The 27,899-nt window shown below is 55.7% G+C and overlaps 2 long non-coding RNA genes across 2 annotated transcripts in view; one reads left to right on the forward strand and one right to left on the reverse strand.

The window, feature by feature from the left end:
* LOC106510452 overlaps nucleotides 1-22,501 on the forward strand; it is a 113,566-nt gene extending 91,065 nt beyond the window's left edge. The window contains exon 7 of the long non-coding RNA XR_002344453.1: nucleotides 22,427-22,501. This is a non-coding gene — a long non-coding RNA (uncharacterized LOC106510452). The remainder of the gene's footprint in view (nucleotides 1-22,426) is intronic.
* LOC110260893 lies at nucleotides 22,088-27,899 on the reverse strand. The gene is made up of 2 exons (XR_002344456.1): nucleotides 26,445-27,899; nucleotides 22,088-24,003 (listed from the first exon to the last, which is right to left on the reverse strand). It is a non-coding gene; the product is annotated as an uncharacterized LOC110260893 (long non-coding RNA).

The following is a 27,899-nucleotide window of genomic DNA, read 5'->3' on the forward strand; positions in this document are numbered from 1 at the left end:
AAATAAAGAAATGCCCATCACCCCTTGCAGGTAGAGGCGGCCAAGTGACCCCGCTCCGGCCAGTGAGATGTGACCAGCTACCTGCCCCCAGAGCTGGGTTTCTAGGAAGGCTGTCTGTGTGTGTGTGCCCTCGAGCCTGCTTGGTTTCGTTTCGTCTTAAGTGAAATCTTGGCACACACCTCTTCCCCTCTCTTATCACCGCCTCCCCGCCTGCAGTGCAGGCCTAGTGCCCGTACTCGGGACAGAGGCCAGGAGGCCCGTTTGCCACCAGCCCCTCGGTGCGGCGCTGTGCTGGGCTGTCCGTCTTTGGCATCTTCGTCGCACATGAATGGTCAAGCCTCCCAGCCTGACTTCACCTGATGAAGTACTGGCTTAAGTTTCTGTCACGTGCAGAGTCCACGCTAGCATGGACGTTGCCATTGGTTGATTGACTGGACTTTAAAAAATGGCAGTTTTACAAAAGGTGACCTACCATGGATAATTTTTTCCCAAATGTCATTCAAACATCTTGATCAACGATAAGTCCAAACAACAAGTAGCAGCCAACTGCCACTCTCCAACAGGTGTTCCTAGGAGAAGTGTTTGATCTCTTAAGAACCATAGGACTTAAGTCAAATATTGTGTTTTACCTGGAATGCTCTCACTTCTTGATGCTTCAGAGGCTTCGGGATTCTCAGCCTCTCACTGCTGCATACATTAGAGGGCACTGTGGGTGTTTAAAAAGGATACTTATTGTCCCAGCAGTTTCACCTGTAGGCATATGCCCCAAAGAATTGAAAACAAAGACCTGAATGTGCATAGCAGCACCATTCATGACAGCCAAAAAGTGGAAACGACTCACAGGGCCAGAAACTGATGAATGGATGAGCCAAATGTGGTCCATCCATATTTGGACGGAATATTATTCAGCCAGAAAAAGGAATGAGATTTTGATAGAGGCTACAATGTGGATGAAACCTGAAAACATTCTGCTCGGTGAAATAAGCCAGACGCAAGAGACCATGAATGATTCCATTTGTAGGAAGTGTGTCCAGAATAGACACACCAACCGGGGCCGAATGCAGATTGGTGGTCCCGGGGGGCTTCGGGGGATGGGAGGTGAGTGCGTTGTGGGGTGATGAAAGTATTCCGGACCCTCATAGAGACGGCAGTTGCACCATATTATAAAAGTGCTCGGTGGTGCTGAATTGTACTCTATCAAATGACGGATTTTATGTTCTGTGATTTCACCCTTGATTTAATAAGAAAACTTTTCTTCACTGTGTTTAAATACATGATAGAACCAAAATAATAGTCCAACAAACTGACTTATAACTGAGATAAAAGAGCAAGGGAGTTCCCGTCGTGGCGCAGTGGTTAACGAATCTGACTAGGAACCATGAGGTTGCGGGTTCGGCCCCTGTCCTTGCTCAGTGGGTTAGGGAACCGGCGTTGCCGTGAGCTGTGGTGTAGGTTGCAGATGCGGCTTGGATCCTGAGTTGCTGTGGCTGTGGTGTAGGCCGGTGGCTACAGCTCTGATTAGACCCCTAGCCTGGGAACCTCCATATGCTGTGGGAGTGGCCCTGGAAAAGGCAAAAAAAAAAAAGAAAGAAAGAAAGAAAGAAAAGAGCAAGGGAGTTCCCATCTTGGCTCAGCAGTATCGAATCCAACTAGGATCCATGAGGACACAGATTCGATCCTTGGCCTCGCTCAGCGGGTTAAGGTTCCGGCGTTGCTGTGAGCTGTGGTGTAGGCCAGCAGCTCAGCTCTGATTTGACCCCTCGCCTGATAACTTGCATATGCTTTGGGTGTGGCCCTAAAAAAAGGAAAAAGAAAAGAGAAGCCACCCAGGGGCAGAGGCTCTCTGTGCACCGGGTTTGTGCCTCCAGGGCGCCAGTTATCTCCTGCTGCGTGGTGGCCTCTCCAAAACACAGGCCTTAAAACAATGGTGGCATTTACCTGGCTTGCAGGTCTGTGCGCTCTGCAGGCTTTGGCAGGGACGGCTCACCTCTGCTCTGCTCAGCATGGCCCAGGACTCCTCAGGGTGGAGCCTGGAACCGCCTGACGATCCCCTGGCTCACCTGGCTGGCGGTCCATGTTGGAGGGGACCTCAGGTGGGCTGGGATCAGAGTACCTACATGTGGCTCTTCCACGGGGCTGGTGGGCTTCCTCAGAGTATGGCACCTGGGTTCCGAAGCTGAGTGTCCCCAGAGGTCCAGGGGGCTGCCGCGGCACCTTTCTGCCTGAGCCTCGGTGGTCACACAGCATGGCTCCCGCCAGTCACAGGGGACCACGCAGCCGTCCTGGTGTGTACACTCTTGCGTAGAGAGGACTGAAGTGGCAGGGCCGGGAAGGAGCCCACTTAGCGTGTCGAACCAGGACTCTAACGCTAGTTTGGGGCCGATGATGGAGACGGTCTCTGGGTTTTCACCAGAGAGCTTGGAAGTCAGCTCTGCACCTCACTGATGTGCAAGGGTCATCTGGAAACAGGGAGCAAACGTCCCACGCCACTGACTCCGCCACCCGAACGGGAAAACTCCTCTCGCCAGCAGCCGCATGAACAATTCCTGGGCCAGTTATGGCCCAGGGAGATTTCGTGGACACCACGTACCCTGCAAATGGACTTAAACACATCTGTGTTTACCCAGTCAATAAGTTCTCTCTTCCCAAAAAAGAGAGAGGGAGAGGGTAAGAAAGGAGGGGTACATCGATGCAAAGATGTTTGGATTAAATGCCAGCATTTCCGTCCCAGGGGTGAAAACCGCTTCCTCTGGAGGCCAGACTTGCTGAAGACGCTGAGGGGCCGCTGGGGAAGGTGTGGGAGGAAGGAGACCCCCCCCCCGCCTCTGCCCTCCGCCAGCGGCTGGTCTCGCCTGTAACGGGACATCCCTGCGAGGACCTGGTGGAGAAAGGGGGGCAGGTCTATTCCTCCCTTGGGACCCCCAGACCTCTGTCCTCACGAGCGGATCCCACCAGTCGCTGGGGAGCAGGCATAAGGGAAGGCGTGGGGTCAAGCGGTGGCACCGTGACCTCCCTGCAGACGCCGAGAGCCTGCTGAGTCCCACCGCGCCCGAGCCACTGGGCTCCCCTTTCCGCCTGGAACCCGGGCGAGGGCATCTCTGGCCGAAGGCCAGCGGTGGGCCCGTCTGTGCGCGAGCCTTCGGCCCCGGTGCTGTGAAGGAGAACGCTGTCCACTGTGTGGTATTTGGTGGAAGGTCACACGGGGCTCTGGCCCGCAGTCCAGCCCCGCCAGGCCCTGCTCCCAGCACCAAGAACACAAGCGGCCACCTCCCTCCACGGAGCCCGCCGCCTCCCTGAAGCACAAGTGCTTAAGCCCATGTTTCCGACGTGAAGACGGGGATTCTTGCCGTGTGGGTCCCTCACCTTCATCAGAGAGGCGCTTTTCAAATCCCTGAGAGCAGAGCTGACCATGAGCTCTGGGAAGATTCAAGAGCTGCAGTGGCCCCGCCACCTGTGGCTGTGCTTGCTGTCACCGGGTCCTGAGAAATGGGGGCCAAGGGCAGAGGGACCTTGGAGACCTTAGTCGGTGCCCGCCCCCTCCCTCCATCCCCGCGCCTGGGAAGGACCGCGCCTCCTGCGGAGAAACACGCCCCGGGCCTGGGCGAGGATGGACGGCGATTCTCCAGGAGAGACATCCGGCCCCCCTCACCTCTGTGGGTCTCCCAGCGGAGGTCAGCGTTGACGCTGCCCCCATCGCCCCGGTGGGCGATCCTGCCCAGTCTCAGAGCTTGGACCAGCCCTCCTCACCCACTCCTGGGCTGCGTCTCCCCAGCTGGAGCTGAGCCTGTGTGTCCAGGCCATGGCACCGCCAGTCCTTTCAACTGTGCAGTTCAACGCCAAGTCTGCCCTGAGCTCTGAGGTGCCACAGCAGGGCACGCAGCAGGGAAAGGGGACAAGGCGACCCTGTCCCCAATTCCTGGAGCCTGTGATCCAGGGAGTCTCAGACATTCGAGCAGGAGCTGGTGGACGAGCAAGCGCTGGGCGCTGCAGACAGAGGATCTGCCATGGACACGGCCGGACCTCCAGGCCTGCGAGCCAGCCACCTCGCCGGAAGCCAGAGAAGGCCGTCACCTAGTCTCCCAGCTCCCCTCTTGGCCTCTCCCCCTCTCCCTGCACACGAGCTGCAGGCGTCCTTGAAAAGTGCAAGTCCCATGCTGTCTCCCTGCTTGAAACCCTCCAATGGCTCCCGCTTCATCTTGAACTCACGAAGTCTTTGCAAGATCCCACGCGCCCCGGCCCCCTACCCATCCCCCACCCTCCGCTCTCTTGACGTGCCAGGCGCCCCCCACACACTGGCACCCGCTGCTTGAGCCGCACAGGCCATGGTGCTCTCTGCACTCAGACACCTCCCTTGGGACCTTTGCACCGGCTGTTCCATCCCCTCTGCCTGGAATGTCTTCCCAGGCGCCCCCCACCCACACACCCCTCTGACCTTGCTCACATGCCGTTCCTCTGAGACGCTGTCCCCGTTACCCTGGGTGGCATCACTGCCCCCACACACAGCCCCCAGTCCCTCTCTATTCTCTGGCCCTGTTCTTGCCATCCCGGCACTAGTCACCACTTGCTAGTGTATCTTTTTCCATTTAGTGTTGAGCTTCCTCTGCTTTGTTCACGGCTGTATCCCCTCACCTGGCCCAGAGCTTGGCACACAGTTGGGGCCACCACGGTGGCCCCCAGCAGCTCATGCTCTGTGTGGCCCTCATTGAATTGGTGCTAGTCCTAGGTGACCAGGAGGATACGGAGAGGTGACACAGGTGACTTCTAGACCAGGCCACAGAAGGTCTTGCAGCTTCTGCCATGGGCTCTCGGAACACCTGCCGGGTCCCTGAGCCACCCTGTAGGAAATCCGGCTTCTTCTTAACCCAGGGACAGCACCTGTGTGAAGAAGGAGATGCCTGATCTCCTAGACGAGGCTTCGGACAGAAGAGCAGAGACAGGGCCCCCACATGTCAAGTGTTCACAGACTCATAAGCAAAAGACACTGTTGTCTTAAGCTGCTAAGTTTGGGGGCTGTTTGTTACGCACCAGTGATGACCAGAACATGTCCAGAGAAAGGACTGACTCAGATCCTCTCCCAGAGTCAGCTTCTGGGGACCCCCTGCCAGCTGTGAGGTCAAAGAATAGCAGGTGCCTGGCCGTCAGGCCCTGGCCCTGTCGCATGTCAACTTCACAGACGTGGTCATGGCACTTAAGATCTGTGTGCCTCACAGCGTCTAGAAAGCCGAAGGGCATGGAGGCATGGGCGGCTGGGAGGGCACCGGGTAAGTGGACACCATGGGTTGACAGGGGCCTGCAAGACGCTGAGCTTCTGTGGGACCCGAGTCGGTAATTAAAGTGTCACCAGAGGTGCATCCCACTCACACAAAGTGCTGCTTTGTACCAGGTCACAGCAAAGTGAGGTCCCCTCGCAAGAGGACCCTGGGGCTCTGGGACCACAGGCTGGGGCTCCCGCTCTGTCCCCCATCCAGCAGCACGGCGTCCACAGGAGTGGGTGGCAGATGTGGGGAGCGTGGGTCCATGTCTTTAGAAGAGGCTGAAGTGTCAGGATTCCAACCAGAGTGGAAAGACGCGCAGCAGGGCAGCTGCCAGGGCTGGGGCGTGACGCCAGGGCTCCTTGACAGGAGGCTCCAGAGGAGAAGGCGGGTCCGAAGAGGCCTCGGACACCCTGGGCCCACAGCCTGGGAACACAGGCGGGCTCTCCAGCGTCTCCCGCCCAGACCAGCCTCGGTCTCGGGCTCCGGAGGGGAGCCTGGGAACTGGAATTTTCCTGCCCCATCGCTGACTGTCCTTGGACCCTTGGGAGGCCCAGGACAGCAGAGCTCCTCACCCAAGGCCGCAGTCACACGAGGCTTGTGCCAGGCGTCCCAGGCCGCGCTCAGTGTCTGCAGTGAATCGTCTGGTGGAGTCCCCGTCCCCAGAGGAGCACCCACCCCAGAGGCCCCGCCAGCCGCGCAAGACCTTTACTGTCAGGGGCTCCCCGTTCACACCCAGATCTGTCTGCCGCCGGAGTCGAAAGCTGATTCTTTAAATAAATTTAAAAAGTTGTCAGTTACATACAAGGGACTCCCCTGACATGCGCAGCTTGATAAATTCTGACACGGGCAGTCATGTAGCCAGCATCTCTTTGAAGAGGGAGGCCAGTTCCATCCTCCCCCCTGCCATCCGCCCCACCCTCCCCAGCCTCGGCCCCGGGGGCCCCTGCTGACTGGTTTGCTTTTTCTGGGGCCTCGTACCAATGCAGCCTGCAGCGTGTGCTCCATGTCTAGCCTCTTTCCCGCAGTGGAGTGTTTGTGATGCACCCTATTGGTCGTCGAGTGCCACTGGCCCTGGCCGCTCCCACTGGCTTAGCTGAAGCCCCGTGGTTGGGCGTGCAGGCTTCTTCCCGTGTGGGCTGCGGGGACACACCTGCCGTGTGGGTGTCGGTCTCCACCGGGTACCTGCCTGGGAGGGACATGGCTGGGTCGTACGGCTGCTTGTCAACGTCACGAGAGGTCCCCGGACGGCCTTCCGAAGTGGCTGTGCCATCGTCCACTCTGAGCGTCCACGTTTTTAACTAACGCCCCAGCTGGCTAGTCCGAGGGGCCTGCATCCTCGCCCTCCCTCCGCCTCTACCTTAGGCTGGGACTGAACATCTTAGGGTCGGGCCCCCTGGCTCTGTGAAATGACACCTTTGAACACTGCATCTGAGTCTTCAGAAACCTAAGAACCCTGTGATCATCGGCCTCCGTGGCCCTCAGAATGTTTCGTCCGCCAAACAAGCCACTGTATGTCAAAGCCCCGTGGAGATCTTTGCTCTTGAGCAGGGAGAGGGATTCAAGAGACAGTGCAGCCTGGAGGAAAGGGTGCAGACTGAGAAGTCGATGGGACCTGGGCTGAAGTCTCTGCTTCCCCAGCAGCTGGCTGTGTGACCCTGGGCAGGTTACGCGGCCCCTCTGGGCCTCAGTGTCCTCAGCCGTAAATAAGAGTGAATGAGAATGGCGACGCTGTGGAAGAAAAGTGAACCTCTACGGAGAGACCTTGAAACACTGCAGATGCTCAGTAAATTCGTTACTATGGTGCTTGGGTTTCATTTTTCTAATACTTATTTCCTAGTCAGTAAACGGAATGTGACTTTATGTTATCATGTCACCCAGGACAGTGAGCTGGGGGCGGGCGTCTTCTGTGCGTGTATACGTGGCTAATGAGGCACTGTAGTCACTTCTCAGAGGAGGTTCTGCCGAACCGTCCCGGGGCCCTGGACTGGGAGAGGGCAGGCGGAATCCCCTGCGGTGAAAGGTCCGGCCAGCAGATGGATTAATTTTGGCCGGGGAGAGGGGTCAGGAGCTGACTGCAGACCACTCCCCACCCCCGCCCCCTGCTGCCAGGAGTCCAGGCTCTTCCCTAAAGGGTTTTCTCCCCTCTCTCAAGGCAGCTGGTGTATTACACTCGGGGTGGGGGGAGGCAGAGCCGCAGGCCTCCCAGCCCCTCCCTGCCTCCCTCTCAGGGGCGCCCTAGGCCTCTGAGACCCACCTGACCCACGAGGAGGTGCCCAGCAGAGTTGGGGTCCCAATCCTCAGGCCACAGGAATCGAGGTTCCCAAAGCAGGGCCTGCGCCGAGGCGTTTCATGCGGGTGAGGGTGGATCCTGGGGGAGCAGGGCAGGAGGGGCAGAGCTGAGCTGGGGGCCAGACCGGGCACCTCACTCGGGTCAGCCCGTGGCTGCAGGCAGCGCTCACACCCGGACAAGGCCCAGAAGCTTGCAGGCCCTTCCAGGCGAGGCGGCCTCAGTCAGTCCGAGGAAGAGGTGCAGGCGGGAGCTGCTGGCAGCAACGCTTGGGGCAGCAGGGGTGGGTGTTCAGCGTCCAAAAGGGAGCCAGGGGTCTGGGGACCTCCCGCCACGCCGGCTGCAGGGCGTCGCAGGCCCCATTCCGACAGGTCCCAAAGGCAGAGGGCTGCAGCCTCGTACTGGTTTCCTCCGGCTGCTGCACTGATTACCACGCACTCGGTGACTGCAGACAACGGGTTCTGACCTCGGCGCTCTGGAGCCGGGAGGCCTGCCCTTGGCTCTCTCAGGGCTGACATCAAGGTGTCAGCAGGGCTCTGCGGCTTCGGGAGGCTCCCGCGACGTTGCCCCGCCTTTTCCAGCTTCCAGAAGCGGCCGCATCGAAGATCCCGGCAAGGGACAATGGACCGAAGAGACATGGCGAGAGAACGGATGGAAAGGCAGGCAGCACTGACACTGGGGGGACGGAAGTTCAGACCCGGGGAGGCCTCGCGAGGGTGAGGAGCTCCTGCCCGCGGAGCGAGACCCGGGCGGAAGGAGGTCCTGCGGCCGGAGCGACGTTGGCCCTGACGCTGCAGAGGCGGCCCGATCGATCGGGGCGCCCGTCCAGGGAGGGCGCTCGGGGGTCGTGGCTTTGGTCCGTGGAGCCGGGGCCACGGGCGAGGAAGACCAAGGAGCCGGGAATCCAGGGCGCCAGCTGGGTTTCCCTCGGGCCGTGGACGGCCCCCGACGGCGGCCTCTGCGACTGAGCGCCTGCAGGTTCGCTGGGTTTTGCTTGCGAAGATGCGGAAGCTCATCTGTCTTCTCCATACATGGACCCGAGGGGTGTGAGTCCTCAACTGTGGCGGCTTCTGGGAATTTTTATAAGCGGCAAAGGATCCTCAGGCGCCAGAAGTTTGGCCGCGTGAACCTTGATTTCCCCGGTTCTCAGCGCCTGAGGGCAGCTGGGAGGACGGACCTCAGGTGAGTCGCAGGCCAGGGCTTTGCCGTCTCCCACTGACCAGCTCTGCGCCTTTTTTTTTTTTTTTTTTTAATGATTTTTATTTTTATCCACCAGAGCTGGTTGACAGTGTTCTGTCAGTTTTCTGCCGTGCAGAAAGGTGACCCAGTCACACGTACATGTACGCATTCTTTTTCTCACATTATCCGGCTCTATCACAGGTGACTAGACAGAGTTCCCAGGGCTACACAGCAGGGTCTCATTGCTTATCCATCCCAAAGGCAATAGTTTGCATCTGTTAACCCAGATTCCCGGTCCCTCCACTCCCTCCCCCTCCCCCTTGGCAACCCCAAGTCGGTTCTCCAAGTCCATGAGTTTCTTTTCTGTGGAAAGGGTCATTTGCGCTGTTTATTGGAGTCCAGATGTAAGTGATATTATGTGGTATTTGTCTTTCTCTTTCTGACTTACTGCACTTAGTATGAGAGTCTCTAGTTCCATCCATGTGGTTGCAAATGGCATTATTTGTTCTTTTTTAAGGCTGAGTAGTGTTCCATTGTGTATATATACCACATCTTCTTAACCCAGTCATCTGTTGATGGACATTGAGGTTGTTTCCATGTCTTGGCTATTGTGAACAGTGCTGCCATGAACATACGGATACATGTGTCTTTTTCAAGGAAAGTCTTGTGGAGATATGTGCCCAGGGGTGGGAATGCTGGGACATATGGTCATTCTTTTTTTTTTTTTTTTTTTGTCTTTTTGCCATTTCTAGAGCCACTTCCTGTGGCATCTGGAGGTTCCCAGGCTAGGGGTCGAATCAGAGCTGTAGCCACCGGCCTACACCAGAGCCACAGCAACGCGAGATCCGAGCTGCGTCTGCAACCTACACACCACAGCTCACAGCAATGCCGAATCCTTAACCCACTGAGCAAGGCCAGGGATCGAACCCGCAACCTCATAGTTCCTAGTCGGATTCATTAACCACTGACCCACGACGGGAACTCCCATATGGTCATTCTATATTTAGTTTTCTAAGGCACCGCCATACTGTTCTCCGTAGAGGTTGTACCAATTTACATTCCTACCAACAGTGCAGGAGGGCTCCCTTTTCTCCACACCCCCTCCAGCATTTGTTATTTGTGGACTTATTCATGATGGCCATTCTGACTGGTGTGAGGTGATGTCTCATACTAGTTTTGATTTGCATTTCTCTAATAATCAGAGATGTTGAGCATTTTTTTCATGTGCTTGTTGGCCATCTGAATATCTTCTTTGGAGGAATGTCTGTTCAGATCTTTCGCCCATTTTTCCATTGGGTTGTTGGCTTTTTTGCTGTTGAGTTGTGTAAGTTGTTTGCATATTTTAGAGATTAAGCCCTTGTCTGTTGCATCATTTGCAACTATTTTTTTCCATTCCGGAAGTTGTCTTTTTTTTTTAATCCCGCATCTGTGAGGCTATGGATGAGTTCCTTGGGTCTCTGGGCCTCAGCTTCCCTATCTGTAAAATGGGGATGCTGTCTTTGTCCTGGGGGCCTTGAGTGGGACTCAGACTTGGCCCAGGTGGGCAGGTGGCCCTTGGCTTTTATTCACCTGGGCTGAAACGAATGTGGAAGCATCCTAAGAAAATGGTATCCTTCCAGTACCTGGAGCTCATTCTGGAGAGAGAAGGAAGTCAGTGAAACAGGAGGCCCACTCTCAGTCTGGCCCTTGGGCTGGGCTGGGGCTTGTGGAGAGGGCCCTTGTCCCTATAGCTTCTTTGTGGGGTCCTGCCAAGCTCTGCTCCCTGGCTCTGCTTTCCCCTGCTGCTAGGTGACCCAGGGCCTTGCCATCCAGGAAGAAAGGGATCTGTTGGACAATCAGTTCCTTCCTGGCTTTGAAATCAGAAGACAGGCTCATACTCCAGCCTTGCTGTGTGACCTTGAGCAAATGACCTAACCTCTCTGGGCTCCCTTCTTCATCTGTGTAAAATAGGAATGATAAGGATCCCTCTAAGGTCATTGTAAGGATAAAAGAAGGTGTTGTATGCACATGATAAATATTATTTTGATTCATGCCAGCGTGAATGAAACAGGGGCTAAGGAATCAGCAGGATTGTGAGGGAAGGTTGGAAAATGAAGAAATTAAAAGGAAAAATATTGTCACCTTTTCAGACGACACCCACATGCTCCTGATGGAAATCTGAGGTTCAGCTGCAATAGCACAGCCCCCAGGCTTTCAGTCTCTGGGGGAAGCGGCTGCTTTCTGGAGGCGTGTGCTCGGAAGACAGTGCCCAAGGTTGTCAGAGTCCAGATGGGCCTCGGGCCTCCAGGGAGTCAGGCTCAATCCAGTCTGACCAGACCTGGGGTGTTTGCCTGGGTTCTCGGGATTGTCTAGATGTGGCCTGGCCGTGTTCAGGCATGCAGAGCTCCGCTGTGGGGCCTGACAGCTCTGTTTGGCAGTGGGCTGGGCCCAGCCTTGGCGCCAGGACTGAGAGGATGACGAAGTGCTGACATCTGCCCGAGACAGAGTCGTATCAGATCGTGCGGCTGCCAGCTCTCCGCTCTGCGCTTGCAAGCGCATCCTCGGCGACCGATGGGGAGATAGGAGGGCAGACCTGACAGCCGTCAGCTGGGGAGCTGGCCAGACGCAGCCCTGGGGCTGAGGGAGTTGTCCCGTCCCAGGTGAGCCAGTGGGGATGGTAAGAAGGCCCCTGATTCTGTCCCTGCCACTGACCAGGTGATGAGCGGATCAGCCACGCAGTACAGAGTGGAGGCCCTGATATCGTGTGCATGTGTGGACTTTATTGCGTCCTGACTTGGGGGAGGGAGGGGTGAGGGATAGAGGGAGGGAGGGAGGGAGGGATGGATGGAGGGAGGGAGGGAGGGAGGGAGAGAGCTTGATGGAGGGAGGGCTGGGGCGAGGGCTGGGTGGAAATACGTGTCTAGGTGATATAAGTAGATTCGATGGGTGGGGGAGGAGGAAGAGGATGGACGGTTAGATGATAGACCTGGAGGTGTAGACAGATGGCAGGTAATAGCTGGGTGCATAGTTAGGGATAACAGATAATAGAAATTGAGGTAGATACGGCAATTGGGAAATTTTGAGCAATAACTGGATATTTATTTTAGAGTATGGCTGTTCATCTTTTAGGTGTGAAATGGCCCCGTATAGGGAGTAGAGCCCCAGCCAGGCCTGGCCAGTCCAATTCCTTCACGAATTTCACGTCCATGTACTGAGCGGAAAGCAGATTCCACTTCCCTCTTGGATGTTCAGGACCCAACAGATATCAGGAAAGAGAGGACTAAGGCAAGGCCAGCCTGGGCTGCAGGTGTGTGGTCTGCCAGGCGCGTGCCTTGGCACAGAGACACAGACGGACAAGGCAGGGCTCGGGGTCAGAAGGCCCACCGCGCTGCACAGACCCCGCCAGCCGCATGCGGCTGTTCACGTTTATCTCATTAAAACTCGGCAAAGTTGAAAATTCATTTCCTGAGATACACCAGTCCCATTTCAGAGCTCTGATGGCCACCCGTGTCGTCAGTTGGGACAGTGAGTTCTAGAACCTTCCAGCACAGCAGAAAGTCTCCTGGACTGCGCCGTGTGGGGGAGGCTGAGGGTAGATGCAGCTTGTGGCAGGGCAGTGAGCCAAGAGGTGCTGCGGTGCAAACCGGGGGTGGAGACGAGGAGGCCGTGTGCGGTGGGGCTGTGGGGAGCCCCGGCCTCGTTCCTGCTGGAAGCTCGGGACAGGCCCTGAGCTCCCAGAGCCGGCGTCCCGTGTCCAGCGGGGCCTCGGTCAGCTCATGCCTCCCGTTCCTCTGTCCTGCCGATGACCGGCTCCCGGGAAGACCCGCTATGCCCAGGGAGGTCTGCAGCTGGCATTTCCCCTTCGAGATTCAAGGCGTGTCACACCACCCAGTCCCCACCCCCAGAGGCCCCTTTAGTTGTGCCCGGGGTGCAAAGCAGCCCGGCAGTGCCACTGGCTCCCCTCTGGTGGCCGACAACCACAAACAGTCTGAGCCCAGCCTGATGCCCGCCCGTCACTAACCCAGAGGCCCATCCCTGCCCTGTCTGGACCAGGCCCTTATACCCACAGTCTGCTTCTGTCTGTGTCTCCACCTCCCGAAATGACCTAAATCCACCCATGCCGTTTTGTCCTTTCAGTGACAGAGGGCACCAAGGGTGGCCCTCTCAGCAGGCGCCACTGTGACATCGCAGTTGAGGCAGAAGGCGAGCCGTGGTGGGTCTTGTCTGGGAGGAGGGGGCTTTTCTGCTCAGCGTGGACTCGGTGCCCAAGCCTGGGTTTCAGGGCACCCTTACCTCTTTTGCGCTTTGAATCATTTTTTCTCTTGGCTAAATGTTTATTCTGGAGTTGATGGAGGCTGCCTGTCCGCAATGACGTCTAAGGCATCAGCGCTCCAAACGGCTGTTGGTAAAAGACGCATTGGGGGCGTGGAAGGCTTCGGACAGTTGAGCCTCTCTGTGACTCAGTATTTCCACTCGCCGGCTGGCACAAGCATGGAAGCAGCGACATAAATGTTGAGTGGGTCCTGTTGGTGAAATAGATCAAACGAAGCCCCTAGATGTGGTCAGGGTTGGGAAGCAGCCTGAGTTTGGACGGCTGCATACGGGGCGATGCAGGCGCAGCTGTAGAGTCTGAGAGTGGGTGCTGGGCAGCAGGTGGCCAGGGACCAGGGGCTCCAGCAGGGGGGCAGCACCAGAGGCAGTGAGGTTTGGGTGCACTTTGTGGAGTCTTCTGTGATGGTGGATTCAGGGACAGGGATCCAGAGCCTGGAAGGACTGAGAAAAGTCAAACAGAGCCCCAAGCCTGGGAAAAATAGAGCATCAGGCCAGGATGTGGGCTCATAGTAATGAGGCAGAAAGATACACACTGGACCCATGGACACAAGGAAGACGCTAACAGCCCAGCTGGAATTTGCTCACCACAGAAAAATCCTGAAATGATTGTGACTGCCAACTGAAGCCCTGTGTGTGCCAGCTGTTTATAAACCCAGACCTATACACACCCGATGGGACGCATACTTCTCCATCATAACACTGGATAATGTTGGCTCCACCCTCAGGCAGGAACTGCCCTCATGGAAACAGGATGGCTGCCTGAGCACCAGACTTGCATCCTATCTCCCTGAGCTACCCCAGTCAGAGAAATTTTTTGGTTTCCTGGTACATGCAAACGTTATGTTTACACTGCACTGTTGTCTAGCATGTCTAAGAAAACAATGTGCGTATCTTAATTTTAAAATTCTTCATTGCTAAAAAAGGCTAACAGTGAAGCTTCAGCCAGTCACAATAGTCACGTCTAAGATCACTGATTGCACATCACCATAGCAAGTGTAACAATGATGAAAAAGTTTTGAAATGTTGCAAAAATTACCAGAAGTGACACCGAGACACAAAGTGAGAAAATGTTGAAAAAATGCTCAATGCAGAGTTGCCACAAACCCTCAACTTGTAAAAACTTGAAGCGTGATAAGCCAGATGCAGTAAAACAAAGTGTGCCTCTTCCGAGCGGGCAGAACCACAGAGGTCAGCTTTGTCCTGGGGCCGGGCCACCTGAGCTGTACTCCTCCAGCCTCTGACATGTTCACTGTCCTGTGATGTTAGGAGCGTCTGCTGGACGTTGATCGGGGGCAGCTGACACTGATTCTCACCTCGTGGACTTCAGGGCTGGAAGACAGAGAACTACACTTCTCCACGGGTGAGAAGCTCTCACACAGTGTTGGAAAGGCAGAAGACACCTGTGTTTCTCTGGCAGCCATAGAGGACGCATTTGGCAAATGGACATTTTTGAAACTGCCTCCATGTTCCCTTGCTAGCCAGCCACTTGAGGCTGCAAGGCTGCCCTGTCGGCAAGGCTTTCTTGCAGGTTTCTGACCACTGGGCAATGGCATCAGCTTGTGGAGCCTTTGAATTCCACTCAAACCTGACCAGCCTGAAAGCTGGATACAACCTCTCCTGAAGCCCCTCTACCAGGCTTTCTTAAGGTTTGGCAAACACCTATTTTCCTGCATCTAGTCCCTTCCCTTTGAAATACCTAGAGTTGCTTCAGTTTTCCCACCTGGACTCTGACCGTAACAGTGAACTTGAGTGGAACATTTTAAGCTCTAGTCTATCTAAACATCTTTTTCTGCGGAGAAAACAGCCTGTCGTGTTTATCAGTGTTCAGTCTTCTTCCCAGTTCCTGCACCTCCTGGAACCATAGCCACCAGCCAGTCCCGTGGCTTCTGACGTTCAAGTGATTTACACCGGAAGCGAAGTGAGGCTGTATTTCCTCAGCTGCTCTCATGACAGGAGAGCTCACACCTGTCCTGTCATAGAACACCCCATCGCTGCAGAGAGTTCTGGACAGCGCTGCTCTAGGCAGTCACGTGTAAATCTCCACCCCTTTTGACATGAGTCGTCGTCTTCTTAACGGTGCCTGGAAGGGTGATGCCTTCCCAGTCGCTTGTGTTATAAATGGAGAAACTGACACCCCGGGTCAGGCAGTAACTCGGTATCACCCGGGGGCCCACCAAAGCCGCAGCTTCCTTTCCTCCGCTAACCTGAGTCATCGAGCCGTGCACATCAGAAATGTGTGTTTTCATGTCAAATGCAACACTAGTCTAGGAAAAAACTTTAAATGATTCAGAACACAACGCAGGAGTTCCCGTTGTGGCTCAGCGGGTTAAAGACCCCCCCATCGTGTCTGCGGTTCAATCCCTGGCCTTGCTCATGGATTGAGGATCTGGGTGTTGCTGCGGCTGTGGCTGGGGTGTAGGTCACATTCACGGCTTGGATCCTGCATTGCCGTGGGTGTGGCACAGGCTGGAAGCTGCAGCTCCCATTCGACCCCTAGCCTGGGAACCTCCATATGCCTCGGGGGCGGCCCTAAAAAGAAAATAAAAGGAGTTCCCGTCGTGGCTCAGCAGAAACAAATGACTAGTATCCACGAGGACACAGGTTCAAGCTCAGTGGGTTAAGGGTCGGGCATTGCCGTGATCTGCGGCTCGGATCCCGCGTTGCTGTGGCTGTGGTGTACGCCAGTGGCTCCAGCTCCAATTCGACCCCTAGCCTGGGAACCTCCATATGCTGCAGGTGCTGCCCTAAAAGACAGAAAAGAAAAGAAAGAAAAGGAAAGATAAGAATAAATAAACGAATAAATGAAAAACATCAAACAAGCAAAAACTCCACTAAAAACAATAAAAGAAAACCAAGTAGCCACTCTTAACAAATAACCCATTAGCATTGACTTTCCAATGGATTTAACCAAGCACTCTTTAAATAATACGGTCCTAAGTTTCTTTTAATTATTCCTATTCCCCAATTGAGCCATGTTTTGCATCTTATTCCGATTCAGAGACTCCGAGCAGGACTTTAAATGACATGTGTGGTGACAGCTTCTGTGGAGCCGAGTGACAGAGGCCAGGGTTCCCTCTTCAAATCATGGAACACATCTGTTTTCTACGAGTTGGTCCCTGGGGGATAAATCCCTTCCTGATAAAAAGGCTTAACTGGGTACTTTTGTCCAGTTGCTATGGGAGCATGTTTTCTTGGAAGGAGCCGTGAGTGTTTTGGAGGAAGGAGTAATTACTTCTTAGGAGGCGTTCCCCTCTTGAAGCCTTTCTGGAAAGGAGCGCCCAGGCTCTGACCGCCTGGGAGCCCGGGGGGATGTGCCATCCGGACGGAGGCGGAGAGGAAGACGACGGGACTGGCGTCGCTGCTCCTGAGACTCGAGTTTCGAGAACGGCGCAGAGAACCGTCGAGGAGAGCAACGTGCGTTTCCCCAGCATCCGCTCTCCTCCCCAGAACAGCGTCGCGGTCTGTCGGAGGCTGGGCGGCCTTCCAAAGGTTAGAGATGAGGCCAAAATATAGCATTCTGACCTTTTCGGATGGCCATTTCTGTCTTGGAAATGCTAAATACTGTCGCATCACAGTTGCAAGGGCCCATCCCTCCAACACAGCGGGGCGGGGAAGCTTCTGGGGACCTGGCCCGGGAGGCTTGCGTGCGCCAACTCTGAGCCGCGTGCTGCTCCGAGGCTCGGGAGAGGCGGCTGCATGGGAGAGACCTGGGCAGGGGGCCCGTCCTGGCCGGCCCTTGGATAGATGTATCTGCAGGCTTTTCTAGTGTCTTCAGTATTTCCTCTTTCCCTTGCCTTTCTTTCATCAGCAGCAGATGCCTGCCCACCGACGACGCCGGAGCACTGAAGTTCACGGCAGAAGGACACTGACCGCAGGGGTGTTTTGAACTAAGCACGCCACTTTCTCCAGCCTCTGGGGCTGAGAGTTTCCTGGCAGGGCCAGCGGCCACCTCTCCTGTAACAGAGGCTGCCAGTGCCCTGCCCTCATGCCCTCACTCTGCCTGAACATCCAACAGCTTCCCCTGGCAAGCTCGGGGCCGCCCTGCCCTAGGGCACCCTGGCCACAGCCCTCCTCTCTGGGCTCATATCAGGCCACCTCTTCCTATTGCTAAATGGTCACTCTGGGAACTCGTTTGAAACTGCGTTTGCTCAGTCTCCTTACCAACCCGGGAGGCCAGCTGGAGGATCCCCGCTTTCCGGCTGGGGCAGCGGAAAGCTCAAGGAGGTGACTTGGCCAGGGTCACAGGGCCAGGAAACGACAGATCTGAGGCGTCCACACAGCTCTCGCGGCTGCAGGCTCGGTGCTCCAGCCCTCTGCCCAAGCCCCAGAGGGCACCGGCCCCCAGAACCTCCTCACCGTGCCTACGGTACACAGCAGCCACCGAGTCAGGAGAGGAGCTCTTATCTGTGTTTGTCCTGCAGAGGAGCTGCCTTATCCTCGGGCATTGGCTGTAACATCGGAGTAGACACAACAGACTTTTAATAACTCCACGCAACTCTAAACCAGAAGCGTATTTTTACTCCTGTGAGTCAGCCATTTATTTGTCAACCAAGGCCAGGAAAGGAAAGGGCCCAGGGGCCATTCATAAACAGACTGCAGCCCCCGGAGACATCCCGGGGGGAAGCCAAGCTGTCTAGAAATGCTCTGGTCTATGAAAACCATTCCACGGGAACAGACCAGCGCCGGGAGCTGTCTGGGAAACGGCTGGCGGGGGTGGCAGAGGCGGAGGTGTGCGGAGGGGCACTGCAGAAGGCCGGCACACGTGCCACGGGCAGACCCAGCTCCACGTAGGAACCGCAGGGTAGAGCTCCGCCGGGCCTCAGCGTCACGCGCGGTGAAGCAGGCAAGATGATGCCAGCCTTTCGGGGATTCATGGAGAATAGAGGTCAGGTCCATAGGGGCAGGGCTCGAATGTCACCTTTGACGGTGACCGGGGGGCTGGAGGGGACTTGATGATGCCGTGACAGGACAGGGGTTTGATCAGTATTCATCCTTCAGAAATGAACTGCAGTGGCTGAACACTGCCTGGTGCCAGCTGCTCATCACATGTTGAAAGCATGTGTCAGTGCAGCCCCCACGAAAGAGTGAGAAATGGAGAAACAGAAGTTCTGTCCCCCTGGAGCTGCCTAGCAGGACAAGGCTCAAGGGCATATAGCCTGTGACCAGCATCTCCTCTTCTGGGTGTAGCCCCAACCAAAGGGGGGCCGTGTTCTACAAGGAGGGCTGGGCAGGGACCTCACAGCAGTGCTGCTGCTTATAGCCAAGATCTGCGAACAGCCCGAGCTCCCAGCAGCAATGGAACGAAGAGATCGTGCTTTGTCTGTACAGGGGACTATTACACGGCAGTGAAAACGGACCAACCCCTGCCACCCACTACCACAGCTGAGTCATAAGACAGAGGAAAAGAAGGCAGACACTCGGGTACGCATGCGAATCCATTTACATGACAAAGGAGGACAGATAAAACTAATGTTTGATGAGAGAAGTCGTAAGGGCGGTTACCCCTAGGGCGGGGTGTTGACCGACAGAGCGTACAGGGGAACTATCTGGGTGACAGAAATCTTCTAAGCATAAAACGAGAGGTGGTCGAAAAAATTATTGGATGCTGCACCTGTATACTTTTTAAAGAGCAAGATATGCTCACGGAAATATCAAGACGGGAAACTCTCTAAGAGACCACCTTGTGATGCCAACTCCAGAGTCCACAAAGGCCAGGAAGATAAGGAGCTGCCAACGTCGGCCGGGGTGAGGCAGCAGACCCCAGGCTGCTCAGATGGCTGCCCAGGATAAGATCGGTGAGATAGTTTGTTTTAAAATGTTGCTGAACCAAAGAAAATAGTCAAGGGTCTCGTGCCCCCGGCCATTGGCTGCAAGTCTGAAGCCTCTGTGTGCAATTCTTTGTTCCCCAGTTGGCAGCCCCCGGGCCCAGAGACACCCCTGGCACAGCTGAGTGACAGAAGAAGAGCAGGAGATGGATGCGAGCGTGAGCCTCTCTCCGACACCATAAGACAGGCAGCTGCTGCAGCGGGAGGACGGTTTGCACCCAGAAGCGCCAAGGCTGCCGGGCTGGGTCCCTAACCTCAGTCAGTGCCTCAAGTTTCTCGGTCAAATGTTTACGGTTCCTGAGGATCGCCCGCTTGGCCACAGAGACGCCCTCTTACTCCCAGCTCTGCCGTCCCTCCGGGCTGCCCTGCGCCTTGGAGGTGCTCAGCAGCCATCGCGTGGTCAAATCAGTCAGTCAGTCAGTCATTCTGGACCCTAGCAACGTAATGCTCTGGGAAAAAGCAACAAACCAGAGGCGCTGGCCGGCGCAGTCTCCCACGGGAAGCCAGGCGTGAGCAGCGACGACGCTGAGGACGCCTGAATGCAGACCCCGATCTGGGACTGCAGCGTCTCCCTCCGAAGCTCTTCGGGTGAGCCTTCCAAAGCCCGAAACCTGTTTTCTGTCACCAGATTGTCCACTGTGCTCTCGACTGTAATTTTAACAACTGTGTTTCATGAGGACTCCTTTGGTCGAAAGTGACAAAAGCTACAAGACCCTCTGGCTTCCACACAGCGGCTTACGAGTTGATCAGCTCCTCTGACCGAATATCCGGGGCCGAGTGAGCCTCATAAACTCGAGGGCTGTTCTCTCTCTTTTCTTCCAAGAAAAAAGAAACCACCAGACGGACACTCACCCCCTCGATACAGGCAGACAGTGTGGCAGAGAACTGAAAAGTGGGAAACCTCACTGGGCGACTTTCAGGTCAGCTCTGTCCACCCACCAAAGGCAGGAAGCACACCCGCGGGGACCTTCGGGCTCCCAGCCTGCTCAGGGAGAGAGTACTTGCCTCCCGGCTCCCCTGAAAAAAATCCTGCCGTGGACTCTGATTGGCCCAACAGCTGTCACATGCTTGAAGCTGGGACCAATCACTGTGGCCCAGGGGTGGAGTCTGATATAGACGTAATCCTGGGCACTAGCCCGCCTTATTTCTGGTCCTTCAAACAAGGGTGTGTGGTTTTCTTTTAGTCTCTCCCCACCCTCCTGCCTTACCTCCTGCAGTAGCTCCAGAAGGGTCATGGGGGGGGGGGGGCATCGAGGGGAGAAGGTAAAGATACTGAAAGAGGAGGAAAGAAGAGAGAAGAAATGGGGTCCAGGAACTACCCTGCCGTGGCTCAGTGGTTAACAAACCCGACTAGTATCCTTGAGGACACGGGTTGGATCCCTGGCTTCACTCGGTGGGTTTGGGATGCAGCATTGCCGTGAGCTATGGTGTAGGTCGCACATGTGGCTCGGAGGCTGGCAGCTGCGGCTCCGATTCCACCCCTGGCCCGGGAACCTCCCTATGCCTCGGGGTTGGGCCCTAAAAAGACAAAAGACAGGGGAAAAAAATAAATGTGGTCCAGAGGGCTGCAAAGTAGGTGATTAAATTATGCAAAATAATTACTGTTTAGGAACTCCCCTTGTGGCTCAGTGGGTTACAAGCCCATGAGGATGCGGGTTCGATCCCTGGCCTCACTCAGTGGGTGAAGGATCCGGCGTTGCCATGAGCTGTGGTGTAGTCGAAGATGCAGCTCGGAGCTGGCGTGGCCTGTGGCTGTGGTGTAGGCTGGCAGCTGTAGCTCCGATTCGACCCCCAACCTGGGAACCTCCATATGCCACAGGTGCAGCCCTAGAAAGCAAAGTAATAATAATAATTACTGTTTACAAGGCATCACATTTCTCGCCTCTCTTTTTTTTTCTTTTTCTTTTTAGGGCCACACCTGTGGCATATGGAGGTTCCCAGGCTAGAGGTGGAATTGGAGCTACAGCTGCCGGCCTACACCACAGCCACAGCAACTCGGGATCTGAGCCATATCTGCGACCTACACCACAGCTCAGGGCAACCCTGGATCTTTAACCCACTGAGCGGGGCCGGGGATCAAACCCGTGTCCTCATGGATGCTAGTCGGGCTCTTAACCCAATAAGCCGGGACAGGAACTCCCATTCCTCATCTCTTCCTCCACCAAGACTCTGGGAGGTGAGGCGGGGGCTCAGGGCAGGGGTGATGTCGCACTCCACGGGGAGACGGCCTGCAGGGAGGTGGGCAACCTTCGGTATTCACTGGTTAGCTGAAGGAGTGGGGGGCGAGGCCCAGACTTCCTCGCTGGCTCCCACACAGCTCCCTCCTCCCTCCCCTGCTGGCCAAACACCAGCTTCTTGGGGCACAGCCCACTGCTGCACATGTCATCGTGTTTTCCTGTAAGTTGCCTCTTGCTTTTTCACCCATTTTCAGAGTAACCTCTGAAGGATTGCTGTCCAGGGACCACCCGTGTCTCTCGATAGGTTGACTGTGACCACAGGAAGGTACGGAAGGTACCAGCAAAGCTCGGCAGTGTTCTTCAGCCCTGGCTGGACATAGTTACCTGCCCCGGCTCCATACCCCGCCCTTGACCTGCCTTCCTTAGATGAGAAGATGAGCAGGTGTTCGGGGGACGTGGAAGACAGCCTGGCCCACGGAGACTGTCCCTGATACCATCAGACAGCACAGGGGAGCGTGGAAAGGGGAGAGCTTTCTCACAGCGGGACTCACGCTGTGTAACACTCAAAATCAAACACGGAGAAGCGTGTTTACTGTGGCTGTGGGGTCATTTCCAAGATCTCTCTGCTTTTCCCTGGAGCCTCACTCCTGCTGGGTCTTAGTACAGGGTGGAACAGGGTCCTGCCACTGCAGCATTGGATGTCTTGTCACTGCGGCGCCAAATTAAAAAAGATAAAGTGTGTGTGTGTGTTTAAAAGTGTGTGTATGTGTTTGTGTGTGTGAGAGAGAGACAGAGAGAGAGAGATGGGAGCAGGTAGGGAATGGAGTTAGGTGTGGGCCAAAGGAGGATGTTTGAAGACAGAAAAAAGGAAATGGTGAGCCCGCCACCCTGTAAAGTCGGGAGTTCCCTTGTGGTGCGGCGGGTGAAGGCGCCGGCGCTGCCACGGCGGCCTCTCAGGTTGCTGCCACTGCACAGGTTCAGCCCCTGGCACAGGAATGTCCACGTGCTGTGGACGCAGCCAAAGTTTAAAAAATTAAAAATAAATACATAAAGTTTCAGACGTAAAATAAATTATTCTACCAGAATTGATTCCATGAAGCCTTGTAAAAATATGCAAACCTTAAGAATTTGCATTTCGTAGGGGAAAAAGAAATTTGTTACATACAAGAACATAATCAAGAAAATCCAAAACGTGGGAAATGCCTCCGACGAGATACAGCCACCACCTGCAGGGTATGGCCTCGTTTCGCTCCTGACTCAAAGAGCCCACCTGTTTAAAATGATGAGAACACAGTGGGGAATTAATCAGGATTTTTATGACGTTGAGGACTGCATTGCCAGTTCATGATCCGAGTGCTGCAGACTTTGACAGGGCCTTTCCTTGTGTTGCAGAGATACCGACCGAAACCCTGAAGAATGCAGTGATGGACGGCCCAGGACGCGTCTCCAAGTCGAGGCCGAGCTTGAGCTGCTCGTCGCTGAAGCTGGCGAGTCGTCCCTGAGGACAGTCTGTGCTCGTGTGTGTGTTGAAAACACTTCATTATAAAAAGTTCAAGTGAACCAGACTCTGTGAACATCGAGGAAGTCCCTCCTAGGTTACAGTCCCGTGAAAGGTATGCAGCTGCCGTCCTAAGACGTCTCCCAGGCTGCCCGCCTCGGGGCAGAATCAAGGTGTTAAAGAAAGAGGACCCCGCCCTCAGCCCGTGGCTCCTGGACGCAGAGGAGGTGGGTCCCTGGTCCTGGACTGGGGGGAGGGGGTCTTCAAAGGACACAGGTTTTGCCCATTTCACAGCCCACTGAGAGCTCACAGCTCTCTAATTGTGAAGCAAACATGGACCTCGTTTCAGCTAGGGAGCTCATTTATGCTTGGCAAACAGCAACATCTCATTTCAAAGCCAGGAAAGGGAGATTTTAAAAGATTGAAAACCCAACTCCAAAAGCTCCTTGGACATCAAATAGCTCTTTTGAAACAAGGTTTTGATGAGTTAAGAGCAAATGAATCAGAAACATATGGATTAAATTCCCCTTAAAATCCACATGGGTTTAAAAAATGAAGGGGAATGATGCTTGGCAAATATCTTTTTCGGTTTTATCAAACCCCAAGCATTTTCAAAACAGTGTGAGATGGTTGGCAAATCCCAAACGCAGCTGAATTCATCCAGTGCTCACAGCGGGTCTTGGGGAAGGAGCCGCTGGACAAGCTGGGTCGCCTGGCCAGGGTGGCTGTCAGCTTCAGCCACCGTCCAGGGCACACAGGCCTCCCCTCGTGCCCGAGAACTGTGAGCCGAAAACTCCCGCTAACGGTGCCATGAAGGGGTCCTGGTCTTCGTAGCCACCGTCCTTCTTGATAAGTGCACTGAGGGTCATTAAAGGCGGTGGCCAGAAGCAGCGGGTCCATCCTGCTCAGGTGCCGCCCGCAAAGGAAGCCACCCTCTAACCCCTCTGAGCCACCCGTGGGGAACCCAGATGGCTCTCAGCAAAGAAAGTAGAGTGGTCACAGCTCTGTGGCTCAGGCTGTAGACAGAAACCAGGCCGGTTGAAGCCCCTCTACAGGGAGGTCTGTGGTCAGGCGGCATATATGCGGGCAGCCCTCTGCGTGCCAATGCAGACATCCAAGGCCATGGCATCGAGCAGCCCTCAGCCAGCACTGGGCCAGCTCCCCTTTATGACCGGGGCAGAAACAGTGCAGGGGGCATAGGGCCCCTGAGGGTCACCTGCCAGATACGCAGCAGCCACGCCACGGATGGGATCCATGCGTCCCAGTTGCCAGGCCACTCATAGGCTGCGTCTCTGATCACGTGTTGCACAACCGGAAAGCCTTCTGGAGGAGGAATCTTTGTGGGTTGGTGTCCCGGGAGCCATGCAGAAACTCATCAGTAGCCACCATGTTCCCCGATCCAGCATCAGCTCTCGTGTCACTTGTCAGCGCCATCTACGGGGTGGCACCCCGTCATATTTTCCAAGGACCCCTAAAGAGGGGGTGGGAAGAGCAGTGAGGGAGGGGACTCAGGACAGACTCCTCCCACTCCACGCTGGAGAGCTGTCCCAGGCTGAACGAGTTCCACACCCCTCTGTAGCCCGGCAGGCTCATCTATAAAATGAGGGTGGGAGTTCCCGCCGTGGCTCAGTGGTTAACAAAGCCAACTAGCATCCATGAGGATGCAGGTTCAATCCCTGGCCTCGCTCAGTGGGTTAAGGATCTGGTGTTGCCATGACCTGTGGTGTAGGTCACAGACGTGGCTTGGATCCCGCATTGCTGTGGCTGTGGTGCAGGCCGGCAGCTGTAGCTCCGATTTGACCCCTAGCCTGGAAACCTCCATATGCTGCGGGTATGGCCCTAAAAAGACAAAAGACAAAAGAAAAAAAAAAAAAAAGGATGAAATAGGTCCCATCGGAGCGCGTGGTTGGAGGGACTGCATGAGTTTCTACATGTAAGGCTGTCGGCGTCGCTCTGGCCCAGGGGGGGCACTATGTCCCTGCGCGCTGCTGTGATTGCGACACCGTGCCAGTCGCTGCAGATACATGACCTCATCCCGGTCCATCCTCACCACCACCTGGATCTTATTACCCCATTTGAGGGATGAGAAAGCTGAGGCTCTGAGAGGCTGAATAATTTGCCAATGAGTAGCAAAGCCAGCTTTCCAGTCCAGATAGCGCTGGCTCCTGGGCTGCCTGGCTCTCAGGAGATGCCTCTGCTTCAGGTGCACAGGCTGGACGGTCGGCCTCTGCTCGGCTCCTCGGCCAGCTCTGTGCGGGGGCCAAGCTTCCCAACCAGTCGCCATTGGCCTGTCTGAACCCAGAGTCTCCCTCTCCCGTTAGCCCAGCAGAGGCCAGAGGTCAAGGGGAGGACCTCCCCCCACCAGCCCTGCCTCTCCCAGCTGGGTCACCTTGAGCAAATTCCGTCACGGAGCCTCAATCTCCCATCTGTAAAATGGGCCTGTTGTTAGTATTTGCATCACAAGGCTGGGAAGAATGAGGGACAGAAGGCCTGTACTGGCCTCACTCAACGGGGTCCCCGCACGTGCTAGTTGTGTGACGGTGGTGGAGGCTCAGAGCTCTGCTGTCCCCCATGCCCCAGCCTCCTCCTCCGTCAGTGTCCCCATAACAGAGTCCTGCAGAGGCGGTTTCCTCGCTACACCTCATCTCTGCTGCTGCAGGGCGCGCGGCATCATGCCTTGCAGAACCTGCCCGGGATCGAGGCTTAGACACCCTATGAAACGCCACCGCTCCGCTCGTCTGCGTCTCTTCACTGACGTTAGGGGGTTGGACTTCCTGGTTGTTTGGCCCGTGATCGTGCCAGTGGCTGCATGACGTCACACATCCAGATCCAAAACCAGACGAGTCGCTACAGTTCTGAGCTGCCACCAGCGACGGGGTCCTCAGCACGGGACACGTTTCTGGCCCCGTGTGACGGATGTGGACGCAGCTCCCTTGACCTGGGTTTTCCCGCCTGCAAGATGGAGCCAGCACCACCTGCTTCCTCGGGACAGTGCAGAGAACACAGCAGGTGCCCAATAATGGTCTTCCCGCCATGGGAGACCCTGCTTCAAACCCAGTCCAGCTTCACAGCAAGAGCCAAGAAAACGAGATGAAACCATCAGCCACCCGCTCAGGGATGCGTCCACCCCCCGGGGCTGCTTAAGATGAAAAGGCTCGCCTCACCACGTCAAGATCACAAACCTATTACATTTTTAAAACCCAAAGAGGAGGCTCAGGCCCTTTGAAGCCAACGTAAATACAACTGTTTAACAGCTTATTTTAGCTATCCAATGGGAGCCCAGTTGCTTAAATGGATTCACGTTGCCGGCAGTCTCTTTCTGCGACATGGTGTTTGTTAGAAATCAGGATTTTACTTAACAAAACGTCCTGCGGTCCCTCCGCTTTGTTCCTCAACAGGGCTGTCTTTCTGCGCGTTTTCTTTGGCTTCCCAATAGAAGACCAACAGATTCCTTTTGAAGTTTTTTTATTGATGAATGAGCTGCTATAAATAACCCTTCGTGGCAGCCGCCCCGATCTCTGAAGTTTACTCTGGAAGAATAGTAGCAGTGGGAATGAGGGCACTTCACGGCAGCGTGTCACGGAATACTTTAATGGGCTTCATACTGTTTAACTTAATCTTTACAGATGTAAAAACAGAAATACAATTATTTTAACAACTATTATTACATATTGCCTTGCTAATGAAAACAAAGTCTTGGGAAGCGCAGAGGGCACTGAGGGATCCTCTGAAACTGTGCTGGCTGCGGGCTGCTGGTGAAGATGCCCCTGAGACGCGGGGAGGGACCGAGAGTCCATGATGGAGGGTCTGATGCCCCCCAGAGCCTCTCTCGGCCTCTCGACTTTGCCCCCCAGCACCCCCCCCCCCACACACACACACACACGCACACACGTCCTCGTCCTGTGGCCGTACCGAACGCAGCTTCTCAGCGCTGACTGCAGGCTCGGCCCTGTGGCGTGAATTATGGGGCCCACGGAGAGTTTCTGTTGCTGGGAAAGACAGCCGGGGCTCTTAATGGAGCCCGAAGGACTCTTCCTGTTTCTCACAGTCCAGGCCGCCGCTCCGCCTCCCAGCTCCCACCCCTCCCCGCAGCCGGCCTCCGAGGAGCATCCTCTCGCAGGAGGGGACTGGGACACAGCTCCCTCGCAAACCTATAAATCCAGAGGTCGCGCCTGCAGCTGGAACGTTCTCCCTGCCCCTCTGGGACGTCGCGGAGATTAAAAATGGAACCCCGGGGTCTCATCCCCAGCGCTGTAAAGACTGCCCTCTCTTTGATTCTTCGGGGAGGTCTTTGCCTACAGAGGCGCATCCAGCGTCGAGACGTGCATTTTTCTCATGAGCTGGAGCCTGAGCCCCCGGCACTCCAGACTGGGAGCTGGGGCCCCGGCGGGACCCTCACTGTATAGTCTGTGCTTTGGGGAGCTTATTTCCGCTCCCTGCTCCGTGGTAGGGTCCTCGCCAGTACAAGGAGGAGATTGCCCGCCTTCTGAACCACTTGGGAAATGACGGGATCGGGCAGAGAGAAGCCAAAACACGTATCTTGAAAGCACAGCTGGAGGCTGTGGCTTGTCCCTGGCGAGCAGCAAACATGCCCCCTCGGCAGCGGCCGCTCTGGACCCCCACCCGCGGTTGGGGTGGGGAGTGGGCAGACCCTGGAGAGCAAAACAGAGGCGCTCACTCCAAGGGGAAAAGAGCCAGGCTGGGACCCCGGGTGCTAGCATCGCTCTGCCCACGTTGACCGGTCAGATGAGCCCGCTTGCCCGCGGCCCAGCCGGTGAAGGAGAGCAACCCACGTGGAAAGAAGCGCCAGGAGTCAGACAAGCGCCTTTGCCCATCGGCCCTCCAGACGTTCCGTCTGCTGCACGTCAAGCATTTGGTTATAATAGGCTGAGGGACGTTCGCCCTGGCGGGAGAGCCGGGCGTGGAGGAAGTGTAGCCAGTAGTTTTGTACGCCTCCTGTGTGGCAGGCACTAGGCTGGACAGGACAGGAGAAAAGGAGCTGCCAATGTGTAAGCTTTGCCCTCAGAGCACTCTGCGTAGTGGGGGAGGGGGACAGATGCAAAACTCATTACTGGGCCTAAAATAACTTAATCGCCGCTGGGGTGGGTGCCCTGCTGCAGGATCACATAAAAGCGTGTGGAAGGAGGGCCCGAGACTGTGCCGCCTGACGGGGCTCTGGCTCGGCGGGTGTCCTCTCGACTGCGGGAAAGGCGGCTCATCCGAGGTGAGCTGTGCCGTCGACACAGGATACAACCGGATTTCAGAGACTTGGCGCCAAAAGACGTAGTGTGTCAATAACTTTTGTGTGTGTGTCTTTTTAGGGCCACATCCATGGCACATGGAGGTTCCCAGGCAAGGGGTCGAATT

This window comes from Sus scrofa, chromosome 6 (assembly GCF_000003025.6).
Source record: "Sus scrofa isolate TJ Tabasco breed Duroc chromosome 6, Sscrofa11.1, whole genome shotgun sequence".
NCBI lineage: Eukaryota > Metazoa > Chordata > Mammalia > Artiodactyla > Suidae > Sus > Sus scrofa.